Consider the following 21,514-nt stretch of genomic DNA (forward strand, 5'->3'; position numbering starts at 1 on the left):
CTCATGGAAATTGCATTATAGAGCAGTGGTTCACAAACCTGGCTGTAAATTGGTGTAATCTGGAAAGTTTTAAAAACCTGATTCTGGTTATACCCACAGATATTATTATTTAATTGGTCTAGGGACTGGCCCAGTCATCAGGAGTTTTAACAGCTTCTCAGGTGATTCTAATGTACAGCTAAGGCTGGGGACTTCTGGTCTAGTAAGTTCACTTGCATAATCTTTGACTTTAGTTTTACTTGATTTCTTATTGTCCATAATTGTAAGTATAACAACTTCTGAATCTTGTGAATCCTTGTAGAGAATTATCGAGCCTGAGGGTGGTCTTGGAGACCCCCAACACCCAGTTTCTAAGGCCCATGGTCAAGTCTTACTCACTTGGAAGCTTTTCCTCATCCACCCCTCTTTGCTTTACCCCTTCTTTGCCACTAAATTGCATATTGTCTTATCCTTTCCTATGGTTCATTGATTTTTTTCATTTAATAAAATCTTACTGCCCCAACCAGATAATTACAGAACTCTTGTGAATAATGTATATCCAATGCTAAGCCCATTTCAAACATCCAATAACAAATCGGTTATATTAAATTAAATTACTGGCAACTTTAATAAAACGTTAATCAAATACTTCCAGACTTTGCAATTCAAAGAAGATGGTTACACTGAAAATATTTGTTTGTATGCTACACTGAAAATCAAGTATCAAAAGCAATGATAGCCCCCCCCCCCACCCCCAGCCCCAACTAGCTACCCCTACTGGTAAGTGAATAATACATTATGGTCATGTCATTAGCAGAATATTTTTTTCTCTCCCTTCCATTTAATTGTTCACACATGCAATGAACTATTTGAATATACTAATAAAGTTCCATGGTAAGTTGGTAAAAATGAGATCAACTCAGAGTCCAAAAATATCTTTATATGAAGCAAGCCCTATTCTACCAGTTCTTTGCAAAGGGCGCTCAAATCTCTATGTTTTCATTTTATCATTTACTATCCATTTAAATATATTTCAGGTGCTTTTTAAATCATAAAAATATTACGAATATGCTTTCACTAAAAAGGATCATAAAGATAATCAAGCTCACTGAGGAAATGGAAGCTCAGAAAAGTTGAGCGATTTGGTCAAAGACATACAACAATTTAACGAAGGAGCTGATAATAGAACTAAGGTCTCCCATTTTCCATCTATGTTCTAACTGCAGTAGCATATTGTACTTTTCAACTCTGGAGGATCATATACAAATCTTGAAATTACACAAACATATTGCAGAATTGATTCTTTTTTATTTTTTGATATTAAAAAAAAAAAGTTACTGGAAAATGCACAAGTAATTCCATCAGCCAACAATGTACTTCCCAAATATTTCTGGTAGTAAAATGCTCCCCAAATATTTCTGGGAAACAGAGACCAAAGGGATGATTATCAGAGAGGAAGGGATGGAAGGATGGGTAATAAAGGTGATGGGGAATATAGTCAACAATGTTGTGATAAATTTGCATGGTGACAGGTGATTACTAGAGTTAGTGCAATGATCACATTGTAAGGTATAAAAATGTCAAATCACATTATTGTACACCTGAAACTAATATAAGTAATATATAATGCATATGAACTATATTTAAATTTAAAAAAAAATTGTGCCCATCGCTTGGTTGGATTGACTGGTTGCTGCCATGTGGCTTCTGCTTTTTCTTTTCTCTTCTGCCACAGCCCCCTCTAGTGGGTAATGCCTGGTCCAATACTAGCACATGCTGGATACTGACCCCAGATACCTACATGAGTTGCAGTCACCCACAGCACTTTCACTGGGTGCCATTTTCAGTTGGACTTAGGCTTGCTGGTACCCCTGGATGTAGCCACTGTTGCTGGGTTCTGCCAGTTCTGGGGGTATTGCTGTTTCATATCAGACACCATGTTTATCACTTGCCAGACACTGAAATCTCCCTATAGGTAGACTGGAGATATACTGAGTCCCTCAAATGCAAGAATTTATGTGATAGAGAAAAACCAAACTATATGACACCATTTCTTACGTATTATTACGTCAAACAGTCTTAGAACTTCTTCTTCTTCTTCTCCCTGGAACTCAAATATTAATTAATGAGAAGATCTAAGAGTAAAGATACCAGGCTATTCATTCCAGCAAAATTACTCCAGGCTTTGCGCCTGGGTCAAACTGTTAGAAACAGGGTTATGTGTTTTCCCTAGAAAGTCCCCCAGTTTCTCATCCAAATGGAAATCACAACAGTGGTTGTCATTTTCCAATCAATATACTAAGGGGACATTCTTCCATTTGTACAACTGGTTTACCTTGGGAATGCTTCCTGGACGGGTGGGAAATGGAGGGAGACATGTGCCAAGTAAGTTCAATTTTTTACAGAAGATGTGATCAAAAGATGGTACATTCCCACCAAATATTATAATTATTAGCGATCACAGTCAAAATATTTATTCAAACTTGTTACAGTTCCAAAGATTCCAAAGCAAATAACTACATATTTGGTATCTCAGTGTCTAAAAGATCAGTCACATTGATGATGACTGCTGGCTGTATATATGTCTCTTTATAATTTCATTTTATAAGCAACAAAAATAAATTGGAAGCGATAACATTATCTAAATGTACTCTTCTACAGACCTTCATATACAAATGCTTTCACCTTTAAAGAGAATTTTATCTTATAGCAAACAATAAAAATGATATAATTATATAATACCATTTAATCAAATAATCTGGATATTTGCATATAAATATAAATGTAAAACATATGTTAAAGTTTTCTCTATATGGACATCTTCCTAAAACATTCAGATTCAAGTGAAAAACATCAATCAAGGAAAATAAATGTGACTGGCAAACTTCAGGTTGACTCAAGAGTTGATTTGTATTAATAACGGCCGTGATAATGGATAACAGTTACAAAGCAAGTGCTTTATTCTTTCTTCTACATCATACACTGTTCTTTAGCATAGCAATGTTTTGTTATTGTTGTTTTTACTTAGTTGAGAAATGAAGCTAAAAGTTGTACAAAGAGGTGTTACAACAAATATATTTTCCAATTAATAATCTAGTCTTCTCAACAAAAAGTTAATATGAAGTTTTTCCAACATCAAATACTGTAGATATTTGGTAGTTCCCAATCAAAAAGGTGTTTATTTCACAACTATAGCATAAATCATCATTCTAGAAAATAGACCTTTATCAAGAGAACTAAAAGCAACTTCTAACATCAGTTCAAATGAACTTTGAAGTAGAATCTGGGGTCTGTGACTCTGGTTGGTTGGAAAGGCTGAATGTGAAGGAAAAGCTACACTTTTTCCTTTCTACCTCACTCTTACTTCTCAATGCTCACCTAATATCCTTCCAAAACAGTCTTCACGCCGTCTAGAAATTGGTGTAAAGGTTCATCTTTCTATTTAGTAACGTCTAGGGTTGCTTGGTCGATCTGTTCCTTTTACCCCCCACCCACTCCAACCTCAATCTGCACCTCCAACTTCTGCTTCTTACCTGTTCCTGCTATACCTTGAACCATATACTATTGCCAGTCACACAACTGCTCTTGGAGGACGCTTCTCACCATAAAGACTCCATTTCTTTAACTGTAGCAAGAGAAACAAGCAAGGGCAAATCATGTAGGGCCTGCTGGGAAAAGAAAGGAGATTGGATTTAATTCCTAAGTGCAGTGGGTAGCCACTGAAGGTGTTTGAAGAGGTGAGGATATAAGTTGATGTATACTTTAAAATGAATCAATACGGATGAATCTCAAAAACAATGTTGAAAAATGAAGCAAGTCAGAGAAGAACTAATAACTCCAAAACAAGAGTACCAATTTATCTACTATTTAGGAATACAATTTTATTTTTTAAAATGAAATAAAAAGCAAAGAAATGATTAACACAAAGAAAATAAAAGAAGAAAAAAGGAAAGGAAAGGAAAGGAGGAAAGGAAAGGGAAGGGAAGGGAAGGGAAGGGAAGGGAAGGGAAGGGAAGGGAAGGGAAGGGAAGGGAAGGAAAGGAAGAAAAGAAAAGAAAAGAAAAGAAAAGAAAAGAAAAGAAAAGAAAAGAAAAGAAAAGAAAAGAAAAGAAAAGAAAAGAAAAGAAAAGAAAAGAAAGACAGCTGCAGCCATTTCCTCTTAGGCAGCATTCTGGAAGAATATGAGTATTTGAGAGAGTAACTCCCTTAAGATAAATGGGTTTGGTTCCTCAGTAGCTTTGGGCAGGAGGAAGAAAGGCGAATATGAATATGCTGTAAAAAAAATCAAACTATCAAAGTCATTATATTTTTCTTTGAAAAATGAATTGTCAACAAAAAACATTTAATATAGGAAAAATATATTTAAAGCCATTGGTTCTTTGATCAATAAGTAAAAGTTTTCCAAAGCTCTGTTTTGGTAAATTGTGATTCCAAAGTCCATTTTGCCTAAAAAAGATTGTTTTCAACATATAATTTGTAGAGGGAAAATGAATCTTAGATTTGAAGAAAGTTTGTGCTTATCACATGAAGTGCTATACATTTATGTTACTAAGTCTTATACATGTTAAGCAACATGTTCCGCTGTCAAAAGCTGTAAAAAAAGTAGTAACTGTTGTCAAGAATGACAGAGAAAGAAAAAGACAAAAGAGAGAGAAGGAGAATGAAAATTACAAACATAGAGTGATTTCATACCTGTGACCAAGAGATTACTTGTAGAAAGAAGTATACACCGAGAAATTCTTAGCTGATAAAATACTACCTATGTTGTCCTAAATCCTAAATGGAAGGACATATTCAATTAGCATCATTGTAAACAAGGCAGTGAAATTATGGGACAAACTGTAAAGTTAAATATAAGTTTTCTTAATCATTCCACTTCTCCCCTTCTAAAGAAGATTTTGGCTATCTTGTCTTTGTGGGCTAATCAGAGGTAAATTAGAGACACAAATATTTAAAGAAACCAAAATCTATGGCAAGGAGATCCTTAAGGCAGAAGTGAGCAATGAGAAAAGAAAATGTCTGTGAGGACATTGGGGGAAAGAAAGTGGGATACGGTGAAATGGAAAGTCCCAGAACATTATGAAGAGAGATGTGAACACGTAAGTACAACTTCAGAGACAGGATTTTATGTGATGTGTGATGTGACTGCATCATTGGGTTTTAATAATAGTTAGAACTGCTCCATGACCTGCAGCTGGAGAGACTGAAAAGAGGTATTCCCTGAAAAGAGGTACAGACTTACAGAGTGTAATTTCACTCAGCGTCTCAGCCTCATTCCAGACCACAAAAGAACACCTCTCAGACTGCCTTGAACTTAGAAATAGGGAAAAGAACCTTAATCCATCACAGGCCCTCCCATCCCCGCCATCTAAACTTCAAAGACGACAAGAAATACTGCTGATCAACAATTATTCCTAATCAAAAAAAGTTTTGTTGATTTTCAAATTGGGCTCACCAGCCTATTAAATGCCCACAGTATAAAAAAAATAAAGGATCACCTTTATTCCTCCTGCCCAAAGCTACTGAAAAACCCATTTATCTTCAGGGAGTTATTCTCTCAAATACTCGTTTTCCCCCAGAATGCTGCCTAAAGGGAAATGGCTGCAGCTGTTTCTTAATGTAATTTTTGTCAGGAAGATAAGTTTCCTCATTGGAGGAGTAAATGGAAGAAGAAAAGGCTTCTTCAAACTGTCATATTTCACAAGAAAAAGGCCTTTTAAAATTCCCTGGGAGTGTGATTTTTCCTCACAGACTAAAAGAGCTTTAATTGCCCTACTTCAAGATGGGCAAGATAGGCCTTGTTTCTTCAGCCCAAACAGAGACAAAAATTTAGTTCTCTGAAAGTCTACTCCTCTTCTATTGAATTGCTTTCCCTCTGGATATAAAGTTGGCTAATCACCAGTCTGAAAATGTGCTACCTTCGGTGGAATGCTATTTTCTTTAGTCGAAGGAACATCATTTTTCAGCGTGTCCTTCTGGCTCCTTGGCAAAGGGGTAGTTAGCCTGCTCTTTTATCTTTTTCTCTGGCTCCACTTAAGTGCCATCAGCTAGCTACATGGAAGGCTTCTGGATAGAAACCAACCCTAAATTACTTCCACTAGAAGATCTTATGGAAGTAAGAGCCTGTAAAGTACTCAGTTTAAAGAGAAGGGTATGATATACTGTAGCTAGTGCAATTAGTCTTGTAAGGAATCTTAAGGCGAAGCTAGAACATGGCAGCAATGTAAGTTACCTTGGGAATATACAGAAATAGAAATATTAACTATTTAAATAGTCCATCCACTAAAACACTAAGATTAATACATTCATATAAAAGGGAAGATATTTTGGATATTTTCTTCCTCATGTATTAAAATGGCTGTTGACAACTGTAGATAGACCTATGATTCAGTTTAATTATTTATCTCTTTCACCATGTCAGGCTCTAGTGATAAAAAGATAAATACCTATATTGTTCCTGCTCTCCAAAAGAATAACGAAAATAGCAGAAAAGCAAGTATCCTATAATATTAGTGCAATACATGCCATACTTGTGATGTAAATGAAGGAGTGAAGGAATGCAGATGAGGCAGTAAATAATTTGGCCAGGAGATAGGAGAGAGAAGGATGCAAAAGCCTTCACTTGAGGGGAAATTTGAGCTGAGCTTTGAGAATAATCAGAATTTGCTAGACAAGAAAGTGACGAGAGAGGTATTTCAAAGACAGCGAAAGTCTAAAACACTTTGAGAAAAGGCAGACAGGTTGAGGAGCATAGGAAGCAGGGAGAAAGGGTAAGAGAAGATGCTAACAAGACAGGTTTTTTGTAAATCCTGAATACCACACACAAAAATTAAAGCTTTCTTTCAGGCTTTGAGGAGATGTTAAAAATCTCTGATCAAGGAAGAACCATCAAATAAAACAATTGGCCAGAAAGATTACCATGACTTTGTCATTTAAACTAAACTTGGAACAAACGATATTGCAATAAATATTATATAACATAGCTTTTTAAAAACATTCTCATTTAGTGATATTTTAACCAGTTCTAGGGTGGGACAGAGGAGAAATCCTAACAAATTACTTTAAACTTTTCGTTTTGTGTTGTGTTTACATTCAGGCAACAAAGCAATTGATATTTTTAAAATTTATCAATTTTGTTACCATAATTCTCAAGGCTGGATTTCTGTTTAAGAAGCCTTTGTGTATAAGCATCACATATACTGCATATTTATAAAGTTTATATAAGAAGGACTGGAGTTTAATAATATAATCATAATTATTTGTCAGAGCTGTTTGGAATATATTAATCTTATCTTCACATTTAATATTATTCTTTACATAACAGGTTTATTTTCTTTGTTAGTCTTTCCTCTGTGTCCTCTTTTATGGGTGGAAGATTAGAATCTTGATGTACTTCATTGTGGCTGAGTGCAAAAAGAGAAGTTTTTTCTAAGTTTTAATTTTTAGAAAAACAATAAAAACTCTCTAATTCCTTTGGCGGGATTTAGAAAACAAGGAGGGGGTAGAGAAAGAATGAGAGTTCTCCTCCTGAAAGATATTCTGAGGCATACTGCTGTGTAAATTAAATCCTACAGCTGCTCAAAACAGGAAGTACCCAGAAGCACTGTGTTGTGTAATGGGAGAGGAGCTCGCCTTTTTTTTGACCGACTTGCTCCAATGATGTTCTAGCTAGAAAGTCATCTGGGGGCATGAGCTCAAGGAAAATATACCTTAAGTTTATACTTTATGCAAAATGCATTACTATGATCAATAATTTAAATGAGATCTTAGACTAGTCACTTGCACAAAAATTTCTTTACACACACACATATGTAATATGTAATATAAATATAAAATCAGTCGTATTACACAAAGTTTAATGTTAAAAATCATTGAGGGTATCTTACAAACTTGGTCATAAAATTGCAGTTAAAAATGTTACTGTGTCTTTTCAAAGAGAAAATAAACATATCAAATCACCTAGCCTGTTTTACCTAAGTTTTGAAGGGAGAAGTTCAACATTGAATCTTTACAGGGATCCAAATAAAATAAAGAACCAAGGATGTGATTTAACATTATAGGTCCATTTATCTTCCTTTGTAAAAACAAAAAAGTACTGTAAGTAAATGGTTATAACCCTCAATGATCAAAAGAGGTAAGAAGATGGCAGATAAATGCAAAACGTAATGAGGTAGGATTGTCCAAAATGCCCTGCATGTCTTCAGTCTAGATTCTTTCAATAAAGATTGATTACAGCCTTCAAGGCAGAATGAATGTCATTATTCTTCAGATATCCCATCCTAGGAGGCTAAAGTCCTCCCTGGCTATTTTCATTAACCTGTGTTTGTCCATACCTGACACAGAGAAAAAGAAGCTTTAAATCACATGCTTCGTAAGTGTACCCTTATATAACCGAAGCAACAGCTAGGTTGGCGCTAGGATAAAATCATCCATTATGGGTGCCTATTATTTCTCCAATGGTCAGATTTTCCTTTACACATTTGGTCTGCAATGTTGGGCCACTATAATGATAGAAATGTCCTAGGATTTACTACAGCTTTTAATTTGACAAAAATTACTATAAATTCACACAAACCATTCAGGACCAACTGCCTCTCTAAATGGTCTATCCTACAGATACCATTTTTAAATGCCTTTGAGAAACAAAGTTTAAAAATAATACACATGCCAAAAAAAGGTTTTTCCATATACTCTACATGCTTCTTGTTTTCAATTTGGCTCATTTTTATTTATTCTTTGTGGAATTAAGGGATAGTGTTAAAGAAAAGTAGAGATGCCCTTCTCTGACAAAGAGAATCAGAAGTTCTTTCTGTACCCATTGTCATGCAGGCTTTTTGAGCCTCAGTTTTCTTTCAATGAAATGCAGAAAATAAGAGTTGCTTATATGATAGAGTACAATGTTTTGCTATGTTACTCGTTATATTTTCTACTGCATTTCTTTGATTCTAAGGTGCCATTGATTGTAAGTCTTGCTGGTGAATTAATAACAGCTTTTCTGAACATTTCTGAAATGTTAAATGAGCAAAAACATGAGCCTGAGAATCAAGAAAAAAGGTTTTTTAAGGCGAGTTTCAGCTAGACTTTAAAGATCTCCAACTATAAATTAGTTTGTCAGGAGGATGTCCAGTTTTAGAAGGTTCCAGATATTTTATCTTACTTAAAAAAAAAAAAAAATCAAATAAGTTAATTTCTATGACAAATTAAAACTTAAAATATTACTAAGGTTGACATACAATATTATTCTACTTCAGCTCTTCAGGTGTATAGCTCATTGGTCAGGCATCTACACAGTTTATGACGTGATCCCCCTGGTAAGTCCAGTGCCCATCTGGCACCTTACATGATCTTTACAACATTGTTGATTATATTCCCCCTCCTGTATTTCATATCCCCGTGACTATATTGTGTCTATAAGATGTCAGAGAGGTCATAGCTTGGGGAGGGGTGTTATTACTGTGAGGGGTGTAAACATCTATTAAGTTGCTTTGTACACCTGAAATTAATAATAAATGAATGAATGAATGAATGAATGAATGAATAAATAAATAAATAAATAAATAAATAAATAAATAAATAAAATATTACTAAGGTAGGGAAAGGGGGAAGAAAAATACCATTTATTTGCTACTGGCTGTTTGTCCTGTGCGATGTGTTTTATAGAAAGTTCTTTCATTTAAGATTCATAACAATCCTATGAATACAACTTTATCCATTTATGTTGAAGGAAACTCAGGCTTCAAAGAGGTAAAAAAAAAAAAATTGACCAAAACAGGATATCCAGTAAGTGGCAGAATAGTGCTTCAAATAGTCTAAGGTCCTTTCCATTACAATGCCTCTTCAAGAAATGCCAACTTGACAAGTTTAGAAAAAACAAACACTCTGCTAAAATATACTTTCATGTGCTTAAAACAATTTTCTTAGAAATATATTTTTCATTTTATTTCAAGGATATTTACTCTCTGATCACTAATACTAAAGCCAATGTGATGTGCAGAGATAATTCAGTTAAGATGCCATTATTTTCACATAAATCAGGATATTCTTTCTTTAATGAGATTTAACAACAAATTACTAGCATCTATCCCTGTCTATACTTGCCAGGAGGTAGTTAGCAGCCAGAAGGCAGTTGTGTGAAGCCAGGCAGGGCTGGGTTTGAGTCCTTGCTTCAGTTACCAGGGGTGGAACCCTGGACCACTTACTGAGTTTCTTTAATGTCATCATTTACGAGTTCAGGTTTGTAAAGCTCTTAGCCCACTGCCTGGCACAAAGGAAGCCCAGCTGATTCATTCCATAAATATTTTAAATGTTACTGAGGTATATGGCATATAAAAGGGAATTCAAAATTTCAATGCATTTAACTTTAGCTTAGGCAGTAAGCAAAGTGCACTCAGTGTCTTAAATGGAGAGGTAATTAAACCTAATATTAGATTCAGGCATATTATATTCAGGTCCATCCCTAATTAACATATCAAATATTGCTTTCCCTTTAAAATTGGAGAAGCCCTGGTGAAAAATGCACTGCTGTCCATAATATGCAAGTTTTTGTAGAGGTCACACCTTGATCAACACATCAAGAAAAAAAGTGAACTTTAGTTTGCAGTCAATGAGAAGTACCTATAAAGGGGTTTTCCAGCATCTGTCCCATACTCACTTCCTGACACACTCCTAGAGGAAAAAGAGCTCCCCGCAACTTTGGATTTGTATAAAATATTCCCTTGTGGGTGCACCATCATCATGTGCTCTGTGACCACCAGCACTAAGAAAACCTGTAGAGCTGTGTTTACAGACTTATAATTTCCTGAATTTGCATGCTCACAGATTTTTTTTTTTTTCTCCACATGACACCTATCAAAAAAGTACTATGGAAACATCGTCCAGAATTTAACAGTCCTCTCTTAAACCCCCACTGGAAGGTTCACCAAAAATCTCCTCTTTAACTTCTAGTAAAAGTAATGGTATTCTGGATCTCCTCATACGTTTTCAGAAAAATGATGCTACAGAGGCACAGAGGTACATGTTAAATTGTAACCAGTTTACTGTTGAGGGCTACAGGATGAGAAGAGCATATGGCAGTGAGTCTTACACTTCCTACCTACATGAGACGTTTGAGTTCCCTAAAAAGCTATCTGATTTTTTTTTTTTTTTTTTTTTTTTTGGCACTGGATTCCTGCCATAGAAATAATATATTTTTAGGCTGTGATATGGCTGGAAGAATTCATTTTGTCCTAGCAAGAAGCAGTAAAAACTCCAGTGGACTAGGGATTCTCTCTCATCACAAAATAGCAATAGGTATCTTTCAATGGATAATTGTGCTTGTGATAGAAAAAACGTCTTCCACAGTAAAACATGGTGTCAGGTTACTGGACAACAACTTAGGAAAATTGCTTTAAATTCAAAACATCCAAATGAAAATCAAATGACCATGGAAAATAGTGTGACTCATTTGCATGTTTCTACAATCTACTGCAGGACAGAATATGCTGCACTCTAATGATATTTGTTTCCAGTGGATTTAAAATTAAAATTACAACTTTCTCAAAAAAAAAACAACAAAAAACAAAGTATGTACTTAGGGAATTTTAAAAGTTCCAAGAATGAACTTGTAGCTCTAACAGCATTATGTAAAGTTATAGTAAAAATTCACCAATCTTGAAGGTAGTCATGATAATAGCAACTATTTCTCAACAAGGAAGAAGCCAACATTCCATCACCCTGAAATAGTATTTCACAGAGCATTATGACTATTTGGAGAGCTAGAATGAAAAATGCATATGGAGGGGGAAAAATCAAGATCCTCTATACCTCTTCAAATTTCACTTTGCTTAGTGGTCTCTGATGCTGTTTATGATCACATGATTCTAATGACCACATTTCTAAATAAGAAAATATCTCCAAAATGCATGCTATGCAGTTCAAAACATTGGCTCTTTGAAACAGAAGTCTCTGTTTTGGTGTCATCTGATTATTTGGCCTACCCAGATTAAACACCAAACATATACACAATGTAGGTATCCTTTATTAACATCTGAAGGGATAATTTTAAGTTCAACTCATTTAGAGTCTATACAAGACTCTTATATTATATTATATTATATTATTTTATATTATATTAGACTCAGTCTTGTATTATATAAGACCCAGTATTATATTATATTAAAATAAGACCCAGGACTTGTATTAATTTTTGTTCCAAAAGACGCATTAGAGCTGATGGTCCAGCTAGGTCTTATTTTCGGGGAAACACGGTAGGTTGTTGGGTCAATCTAAGCTTTATAAATAGCTTTCAAGAAGCTATCCTTTATTTTGATTCTTCACAAGTAACACCATGAGATTTAGTTCATCTAAGTGCATTTATCTAAGTCACTGAGAGTACTATAGACTGAATATTTGCATACCCCAAAAATTCATGTTGACACTTGATTTTTAATGTGATGGTGTTTTTGGTGGGTGTTTGGGGGTGATTAGGCTATGAGGGCTTTTCTAAAATAGAGCCCATTAGTGCTCTTATAAGAGATCCAAGAGAGCTCCCTTACCCCTTCTGCCATGTGAGGACACAGTGAGAAGATGGCCACCTATGAAGCAGTTAGCAATCCCTCAGCAGACACCAAACCTGCTGGTGTTTTGATCTTGGATTTCCCAGCCTCCAGAACTGTGAGAAATAAATGTCTGTTGTTTATAAGACCCCAGTCTGTGGTACTTTGTTATAGCAGTCATAGCAGATAAAGATAGAGTAACCCAACAAGTGAGGGAGCCTGGATAAATATCCAGTGTGGTAGCCAACTTCCCGTATGACCTGTAGTGATTCTTGCCTCTTAGAATTCATACCCCCGTGCATCCTCTCCCACAATGAACAGAGCTAGCTGATCTAACAGAGTGCGGTGGAAATGAAGGAGCGTGGCATCTGAGGCTAGGTCATAGACGACATTGTGGCTTCTGTCTTATTTTCTTGGCTTGCTCACTCTGGCAGAAGCCAGGCCCCATGTCATAAGGACACTCAAGCATGGAGAGGCCCAGAGGGGAAAGAACTAACACCTCTTGCCAACAACTAGCACCAGGTGAATGAACACATCTTGGAAGCAACCCAAGTCAAGCCTTCAGATGACTGCAGTCCTGTCTGGCAAATTGACTCAATCTCGTGAGAAGCTTTCAGTCTCAGTATCCAACTAAGCCACTTCTAAAGCCTTGACCCGTAAAAATTGTGTGAAATGATAAATATGAATTGTATCTTTAAGCCATTAAATTGTGGGGTAATTTGCTGCACAGTAATGGATGAATATACCCAACATCTCCAATCCACAGTGTTTTGTAGTTTTGACTGTTGCATTTGTTTTATAAGTAAGGTATACACTGTAGTGGTACGCATTAAGTGACTACAGACTTTCAAAGTTGGGCATTTATCTCAAATGTCAAGTGTTCACTGCATGGTGAGTTACCAGTAACACAAAAGCATAAGTTCCATGAGGACGTGGATTTTGTCAGTTTTATTTTCTACTGCATCTCCAATGCCTGGAACAGTTCCTGAATCTCATTAGGTGCTTAATAAGTACTACATGAATGAATGTATGCAAAGTTGGGAGGACATCTCATATGTAACTCTCTTTAAACACAAATACTCTTTGCTTTGGAATGCTTTCTATTATTACAGGAAAGAACACTAGCTAGGAAAAAGAATTGCTCTACATCCTCCACTACCCCAAATCTTCTTCTATGCCTGTTCCACACATCTCACTATAAATGACTCCCTGACTGAAATTGAAGGTGGCCCTAGATTGAACTGAGATTGAGTTCAGTTATTTATCCTAATGCACTCAGGGTAGAGTTTTATAACAGTATGACTGGGAACTGCTGCGCAGGAGGAAAACGAGGGTAGAGAGGAGATGTATATATACCAAGATAGCCTGTGTTCAAGAATATATTGAAATGCTATAAAACGCTAATCTTTTAAACGTCAAAATCTTTAAACACCCAGTTAAATAAGGTAGCCTCTGCTCCCTCCTGTAACTACACACAAGTGTTAATAAAGGGCATAAATTCAGAAGAACAATAAAAATAGGAAGAGAGACAATGGCAGAGAATCGAATGGAAGAGGGAGAGATGGAGTGCAAATTATGAATGCTAGAAATTAGAACAATGAGTGATAATTGACTTAACAGAGCAGAGGAACCTGACAGTTCAATGCCAAGAAGGTGTAAGGAGGCGCAACAGCAAAGAAATAAGCAAAGTCAATTGATAGAAATCAGAAAAGGGTAGGAAGAGAGGGTATCTTGTATTTCTGAAGGTAGTGGCTAGGGTGGAGATAAAAAGGATGATTGGTTGAACATCTAAGAAGCATACAGGCCCTTAGATGCAATCTTCTATCCTGAGCAACTAGATGATTATACCTCCTCCACGGAGGCAGGAGCACAGCTGTTTTTTCTCCAAAAAAGATGAATCAAAGTATAAAAGATCCCAGGGAGAAGCAAGAGATAGGGTGTCACAAAAAACAAAACAAAACAGGGAGTAAGTAAATATCTAGTGAATGTCTATATACTAAAAAGTAATCCCCCTCCCCACCACATGCCAACCAACCTGTCCTACTTAGTTCTAATAATGACAGAAGCCTACTAGAAAGGAGTTCAGAATATTCCTCCCTGAGAAAATTAACAAGCACAAAATAAAATACTTAGTTACTCTCAGTTTGGTGTATAAACAATAGATGACAGAGACAGAGATAGAAATAAGATAGGAGATAGAGATATATAGTTTGGTATAAATACCAAATAAAATGATTAAAAATGAATACATGACAATACCATGAAGCTTACCAACCAACAAGTTATACCCTTGAATACCAGGTATACAATTGGCTTTTAAATGCCTCATTTGCAAATATGAATGTGCAATAAAGACAGAGAATAAGAAAACAAGAAAAAATAAAAAATGCAGAGAACAGAAGAAAACTTTAGAAAACTATAATCAATAAAAGAAGATATGCAAGCATGAAACAAGAACAAGGTATTATAAAAATACTGTGAAAATTAAAAGAGCCGAATTAATACATCCAATAAAGAAAATGAAAGGCAAAGCTGAAGAAATTGCACTTGTAAAGTAGAAAAAGCATGACAAAAAGAGGAAAATTAGAGAAGAATAAGAAAATGAGAGGACCCACAAAGTTGGTTTAACATCCATACTATAGCACCTCCAGAAATGCAGAGCAGAAAACCAAGAGACTCATCAAAGAAAATGGTATCAGAAAATACAATAGAACTGAAGTACATGAGTCACCAGATCGAAGGGATCTACTAAAAATTTCATATAATAAATCAACCTAAGGCACATCAATATAAAATTTCAGAACACTGAGAACAAAAAGAAATCCCTAAAAGCTTTACTCAAAGAAAACAATACATTTTTCCAGTCAAGATGACAGAGTAGATAAAAGCTGAGCTCACCTCCTCTCAGGACCACATCAATTATAGGTAAACCACAGAACAATCATAATTGACAATTGCCTTAAGTCCTACAACTATGGACATAGACAACCCACCTCAAGACTGGCAGGAGGGGCTGAGACATGGCACCGAATGGGCTGGTCCCACACCCTTATGGAAATTAGGCAGGATATCTCAGCTGTAGAGTTCCCCTCCACAGGAGCAAGGGAGTCAGAGCCCCACACCAGGATCCCCAGCCCAGGAATCCAGTGCCGTGGAGAGAAGTCCCCATAATTTCTGGCTGTGAAAACCAGCCAAGATTGTGGCTAAATGAGCTGGAGGGCAGCTACAGTCCTAGGTGCACAGACTTACTCGATGATGGACTCACTTGCTTTGAGCTCCAGCTCAGGAGCAGCAGTTCAAAAGGCACAGAGAACATATGGGGAACAGATGAATTAACTAGCTTCAGGACAGGGCTAGAGGAGAAACTTTCTCCCAGAGGGAATAGGTGGCAGGAGCCGTTGTTTCTTTGTTGAGCCCTCCCCATCCCTGTGTGCAGATGCAGGCAGGAGCCACATCTGAGTCTCCATCAAACTGGCTATCACCTTTTATCTGCCCTGCCCTAGTGATTCCCTGAAACCCCACCCAAGTTTCAGGCATACTCCAGCCTCTTCCAGTAGCATTTCTGTACAAACAACCTGTCTTAGCTCATGCTGTGGACTTTCATAAAATCTCTCAAAGGTTCACAAAATCCAAACAAGCAGCATCTGGTTTTGATATGTCCTGCAACTCTGGCTAAGCAGGCCTAAGACCGGAACTAGATACAGATGGCTTCAGTTCACAGATTGGCCTCTCAAGTCACCTCCAAGTCCAGTGCAGGTGGCAGCCATCTGTGGGTGGCTTTGTAGCTCATACCAGGTGGCACTGGGCAGGTTGCAGGCTGCGGATAAACTTGGCCTGCAGCGGGTCTCTTCCCAGGACAGCCCTGGGCTGGCACAGCTGGTGGTCAGCTTTGGACAAGCTAGAGCATCATCTGGCCACCTCTAAGGTGACACATCCAAAGAACAGACTGGGCAGGCACCAGAGTCCTGCTAAAGCAATCCCTGCTCTGTAGGGTCAGCCCTTGCACCACAACTCCTCCTCTGTAGTCATGGCCAGTCCTTACAGCCATTCAGTCTGAGAGTCAGTCCCTCTTACTGGTGTGCAAACAGCAACCAAGGCTCAACTACAACAGGAGGCACACACAACACATACAAAGGACACACCCAGAGCACCCAGCTACAGAGCATCCAGTGGTAGACTACACCACTGGATCCCACAGGACACCTACTACATAAGGCCACTCTACTAAGACCAGGAGATATAGCAGCCCTACCTAATACATAGAAACAAACACAGGGAGACAACCAAAAATGGGGAGACAAAGAAACATGTCCCAATAAAAGAATGGAACAAAGCTCCAGAAAAAGAACTAAACAAAATGGAGAGAAGCAATCTACCAGACACAGAATTCCAAACACCGATTATAAGGATGCTCAGTGATCTCAGGGATAACTTCAACAAAGAGATAAGAAACATAAAAATGGAGAGAAAGAAAAACAACTAAGAAAGAACTAGCTAGAAATAAAGACTACAATAACAGAAATGAAGAATGCACTAGAGGGAATCAACAGTAGCTTACATGAAGCAGAGTATCGAATCAGCGATTCAGCAATTCAGATGATAAAGTAGCAGAAAACACCCAATCGAAATAGCAGAAAGAAAAAAGAATCCAAAAAAATGAGAATAATTTAAGGGGCCTTTGGGACAACATCAAGACTACCAACATTCACATCATAGGGGTAACCAGAAGGATAAGAGAGAGAGCAAGAAGTTGAAGATTTAGTTGAAGAAATAATGACTGAAAACTTCCCTAACCTGGCAAAGGAAATAGATATACACAACCAGGAAGCGCAGAGAGTCCCAAACCTCATTCAAAGATGAAACCAAAGAGGCCCACAACAAGACACATCATAACTAAAATGCCAAATCTTAAAGGCAAAGAGAGGATCTTAAAAGCAGCAAGAGAAAAGAAGTGAGTTACCTACAAGACTCTCAGATGATTTCTCAATAGGAACTTTGCAGGCCAGAAGGGATTGGCAGGAAATAGTCAAAGTGATAAAACAAAAATAAGAACCTACAACCATAAGACTCTCAGATGATTTCTCAATAGGAACTTTGCAGGCCAGAAGGGATTGGCAGGAAATAGTCAAAGTGATAAAACAAAAATAAGAACCTACAACCAAGATTACTCTACCTAGCAAGGTTATCATTTAGAAATGAAGGACAGATGAACAGCTTCCCACAGAAGAAAAAGTTAAAGGAGTTCATTATTATCAAAACAGTATTACAAGAAATCTTAGAGGGACTACTTTAAGATGAAAAGAAAAAAAGATAAAAAATATGAATAATAAAATGGCAATAACTACATACCTACCAACAATTACTTTCAATGTAAATGGATTAAATGCTCCAATCAAAACATAGCGTGGCTGTATTGATAATAAAGCAAGACCCTTACATATACGCCTACAAGAGACTCACTTCAAATCAAAAGACACATAGACTGAAAGTAACAGGATGGAAAAAGATATTTCATGAAAATGGAAAGGGAAAGAAAAGGTTGGAATAGCAATACTTATATCAGACAAAATAGATTTTAAAATAAAGACCATAACAAGAGACAAAGAAGGACCCAGTAATCCCATTTCTGGGTATTTATCCGAAGAAACTCAAAATGCTATTTCAAGGGGATGAATGCATCCGTATGTTCATTGCAGCACTGTGGCCAAGATGAGGTGGAAGCCTAGGTATCTAGTGATGGATGAATAGAGAAAGGATAGCTAATATATATATATATATATATATATATATATATATATAATGGAATATTGCTGGGTCATGGATGAGAACAGGTTCTTGCTATCTGTGGCAGCATGGATGGACCTGGAACACATTGTGCTGAGTGAGTTATGTCAGACAGAGAAAGACAGATGCAATATGATTTCACTTATATGTGGAATCTAAAGAGCAAAATAAATGAACAAACAAAACAGAAACAAACCCATAGATATAGAGAACATTTTGATGGTTACCAGATTGGGGGTGGAGTGGAGTGAGTGGAAATGGGGAAGGGATTAAGAAGTACAAATTGGTTGTTACAAAGTAGTCATGGGATGTAAAATATAGCAGAAGGAATATAGTCAATAATATTGTAATAACTATGTAAGGTTTCAGATGGGTACTAGATTTATTGGGATGATAGAGGAGAGAGGGGTTGGGAGTCAGAGTGGAAAAGGTGAAGGGCTTAAGAAGTACAAATTGGTAGTTACAAAATAGTCATGGGGATGTAAAGTAAAACATAGAGAATATAGTGAATAATATGGTAATAACAATGCAGAGTGCCAGGTGGGTACTAGACTACTCAAGGGGATCACCTCTTAAATTACATAAGTGTCTAACCACTATGCTTACACCTGAAATTAATATAAAATAACACTGAATGTAAAAATAAATAAAGTGTTAGAAAAACAAAAACAATAAAAAGTTGGCAAAAACCAACATACACACTTATTAGTTAGAAGAATAGCATCATATTTTTCAACAACTGGGTGCTAAAAGAAAATAGAGATATACCTTCAAGTTTTGGGGTGGATATTGCTATACCCAAACTGTCAACCAAATGTGAAAGTGGAATAAAAGCATTTTCAGAACACATAATGTCTAAAATATACCTTAAATAACGTTATCTTTCTCTGTAAGTTACAAGATGATGTGCCTGTTTACAGTGAGAGAGGAAACTAACAAAGTGGAAGACTTGAGATCAAAGGGGAGGAAATCCAAGATAAGAGATTAGCAAACAGAATTTCCAGGGTGACAGTGAAGAGAAATTATGCGTGATGATATACAGCAGAATTACAGAGCAACTAATCCCTATCGGAACAAGTGGCTAGACAATTATAACACAGCAATATGAGGAATGCCTCCAAGAAAACAAACATAGTACCAAAAATATGATAAATCACCTGATTTTTGTAAAGTTATTGAGAGGTTTACATTTCCGATAGTTTAGAATGAATGTAGAAGAAAAGGACGGAAAGTGCATCAATTATTAACTTCAGGAAAAAAACAATTGTTAAAGAAATGAAATGTAATCAAAATTTCTTAGTCATAATTTTAGCACTAAGCATTAATTTAAAAACTGATATAACCATTGAAAAGACAAAGGAAAAAACATTTTAAAAATTATTCCTGTTTTTCATAGTAGGAAATCAGAAGACATGCAAAACAGAAACAGGAAATGAAGGTATTTAGAGGTAAATCTAAGAAAAAAGTAGCTAAAAATGTTGAAAGTGGTTGCCTTACGAAATAAGGATAGGGAGGTGAGAAGAAAACGGAGAGAATACTGTTACATTTTGTTATAAACCTTGTAAAACTATTTAACTTTAAAATAGACATATATATCAATTTGATTAAAAAAAAGATTTAAAAGAGTAAAGCTAATTGACTTCCCAAAGAGTATTAAAATTCTTATATTTAATAAAACATGAGAAAATACTTCATCATATGAATACAATGGGAGAAAATAAAAGCTAAACAAATGAGACTTGTATCAGGTCCATTAAGAAATGATATAATTATCTCATGTATCTGGAGTGTGTTCCTGCAACTTTATTGTCCACATAAATCATCTACACACACACACACACACACACACACACACAATTATTTAAAATGTGGATGTAGGATCCAGAAAGATAATTTTGCTATGATTGCCATCAAATTGATTTTATTTTCTAAAAATGCTCAATATAAGAATTTTGACTTATACAGTTCTGTAAATTATAGATAGATCATTTTATGAGTATTGTTTTGAATAAGGAACACAACTAAATATTTCCATGAATATGTAGATTTTGGAAAAGTACACTTATTCTAAATTTTGAAGTTTTTAGTTCCAGAGGTCACATATCATTTGTTTCCTAATTGAGTATATTGACTTTCTTGATGACAGACCCAGTAAGTTTTAAGAAAGAATATATTACAGAAAAATTAGGAATTTTGTGAATACATTTACAAAACAGTTTTATTTACAAATAGATTGAGAATAGATTTTATAACAGAAACAGAAATTGCATATTAGTAATTGATTTAAGCAATCCTTTCTTATTTGAGACCATGTCTTGTAAATACTTACTTCCTATAGTCAGAGTTCTAAAGCTTTACAGATAAGTACAATTAAATGATTTATTGTATCAAACTGAGATAAATTTCTGTTCCTCTTTGTCAACTCTTTATAAATAACAGGTAATAAGCAGGTAAATATTAAATATTTTCCAATGTCAATGTACACATTTAGCTGATTTTAAATTTTATTTTGTGTAGATCTTATAGTAGTACACTGTATTTTATCCAAGAGAGTTTCTTAGTGCACTCTTATCATTTTAAAAAAATAGGAGCTTTTAGGCATTAATCAATAGAGGATTATTGCTATGTAGATAATCACCTATAGCTTCTTTCTTTGGATTTTGATTTAATTAGAAAGCAGTTAACAGGGAGAAAACTGCTAATACAGGAATTCTTGGACCCTTCTACGTCTGACCAGGTCAGCATTGGGTCAATGACCTTTAGTGGACAGCCCTTATTTTCAGAAAGTGGACTCTGACAATCACTGTTTTTACTCCATATCCTCAAAAACGTTACTCAAAGAATTTGTACCTATTGGCCTAGCATCTTGAGAGCTGTCTACATACTAGAGGAAGAGATCTAGAAGTCAGTACTTAAATCATTTCCTAAATTCATGTCACTATTTTAATAATTACACTGTTCATTCATTTAAAATATATCCCTGGGAGTCCACTATATACCCCAGGTCTCTGTGTTAGCTGCTGAAGATTCAATCTTGAAAAGGACACATGTATGCTTCTTGTCCTTATGAAGCTTACATTCTAGAGGGAGATACATTCAAGTAAAAACTTGGAGAACACAAAACAGGACGAAACAAGTCCTGAAGCCTGCACACATGAAACCTAAGAAGTCTGAGCCACAAATGTTGTGTAAAGAGTGCTTGAATCTCAGGAACAGCA

The 21,514-nt window shown here is 36.0% G+C and overlaps 1 protein-coding gene across 3 annotated transcripts in view; it reads right to left on the reverse strand.

Moving 5' to 3' along the window:
- The window catches only part of OXR1 (oxidation resistance 1), a 451,782-nt gene that overhangs the window by 393,005 nt on the left and 37,263 nt on the right, over nt 1-21,514 (reverse strand). Inside the window, exon 2 of one of the 3 annotated variants that reach the window (XM_074316799.2) lies at nt 3,513-3,604. The exons of the other annotated variants lie outside the window; for them this stretch is intronic. The gene's annotated coding sequence lies outside the window, so the exon portion shown is untranslated. The remainder of the gene's footprint in view (nt 1-3,512; nt 3,605-21,514) is intronic. 3 annotated transcript variants of the gene reach the window in all.

Source organism: Rhinolophus sinicus, chromosome 6 (genome assembly GCF_057876585.1).
Source record: "Rhinolophus sinicus isolate RSI-liver-muscle chromosome 6, RSI-T2T, whole genome shotgun sequence".
Classification (NCBI taxonomy): domain Eukaryota; kingdom Metazoa; phylum Chordata; class Mammalia; order Chiroptera; family Rhinolophidae; genus Rhinolophus; species Rhinolophus sinicus.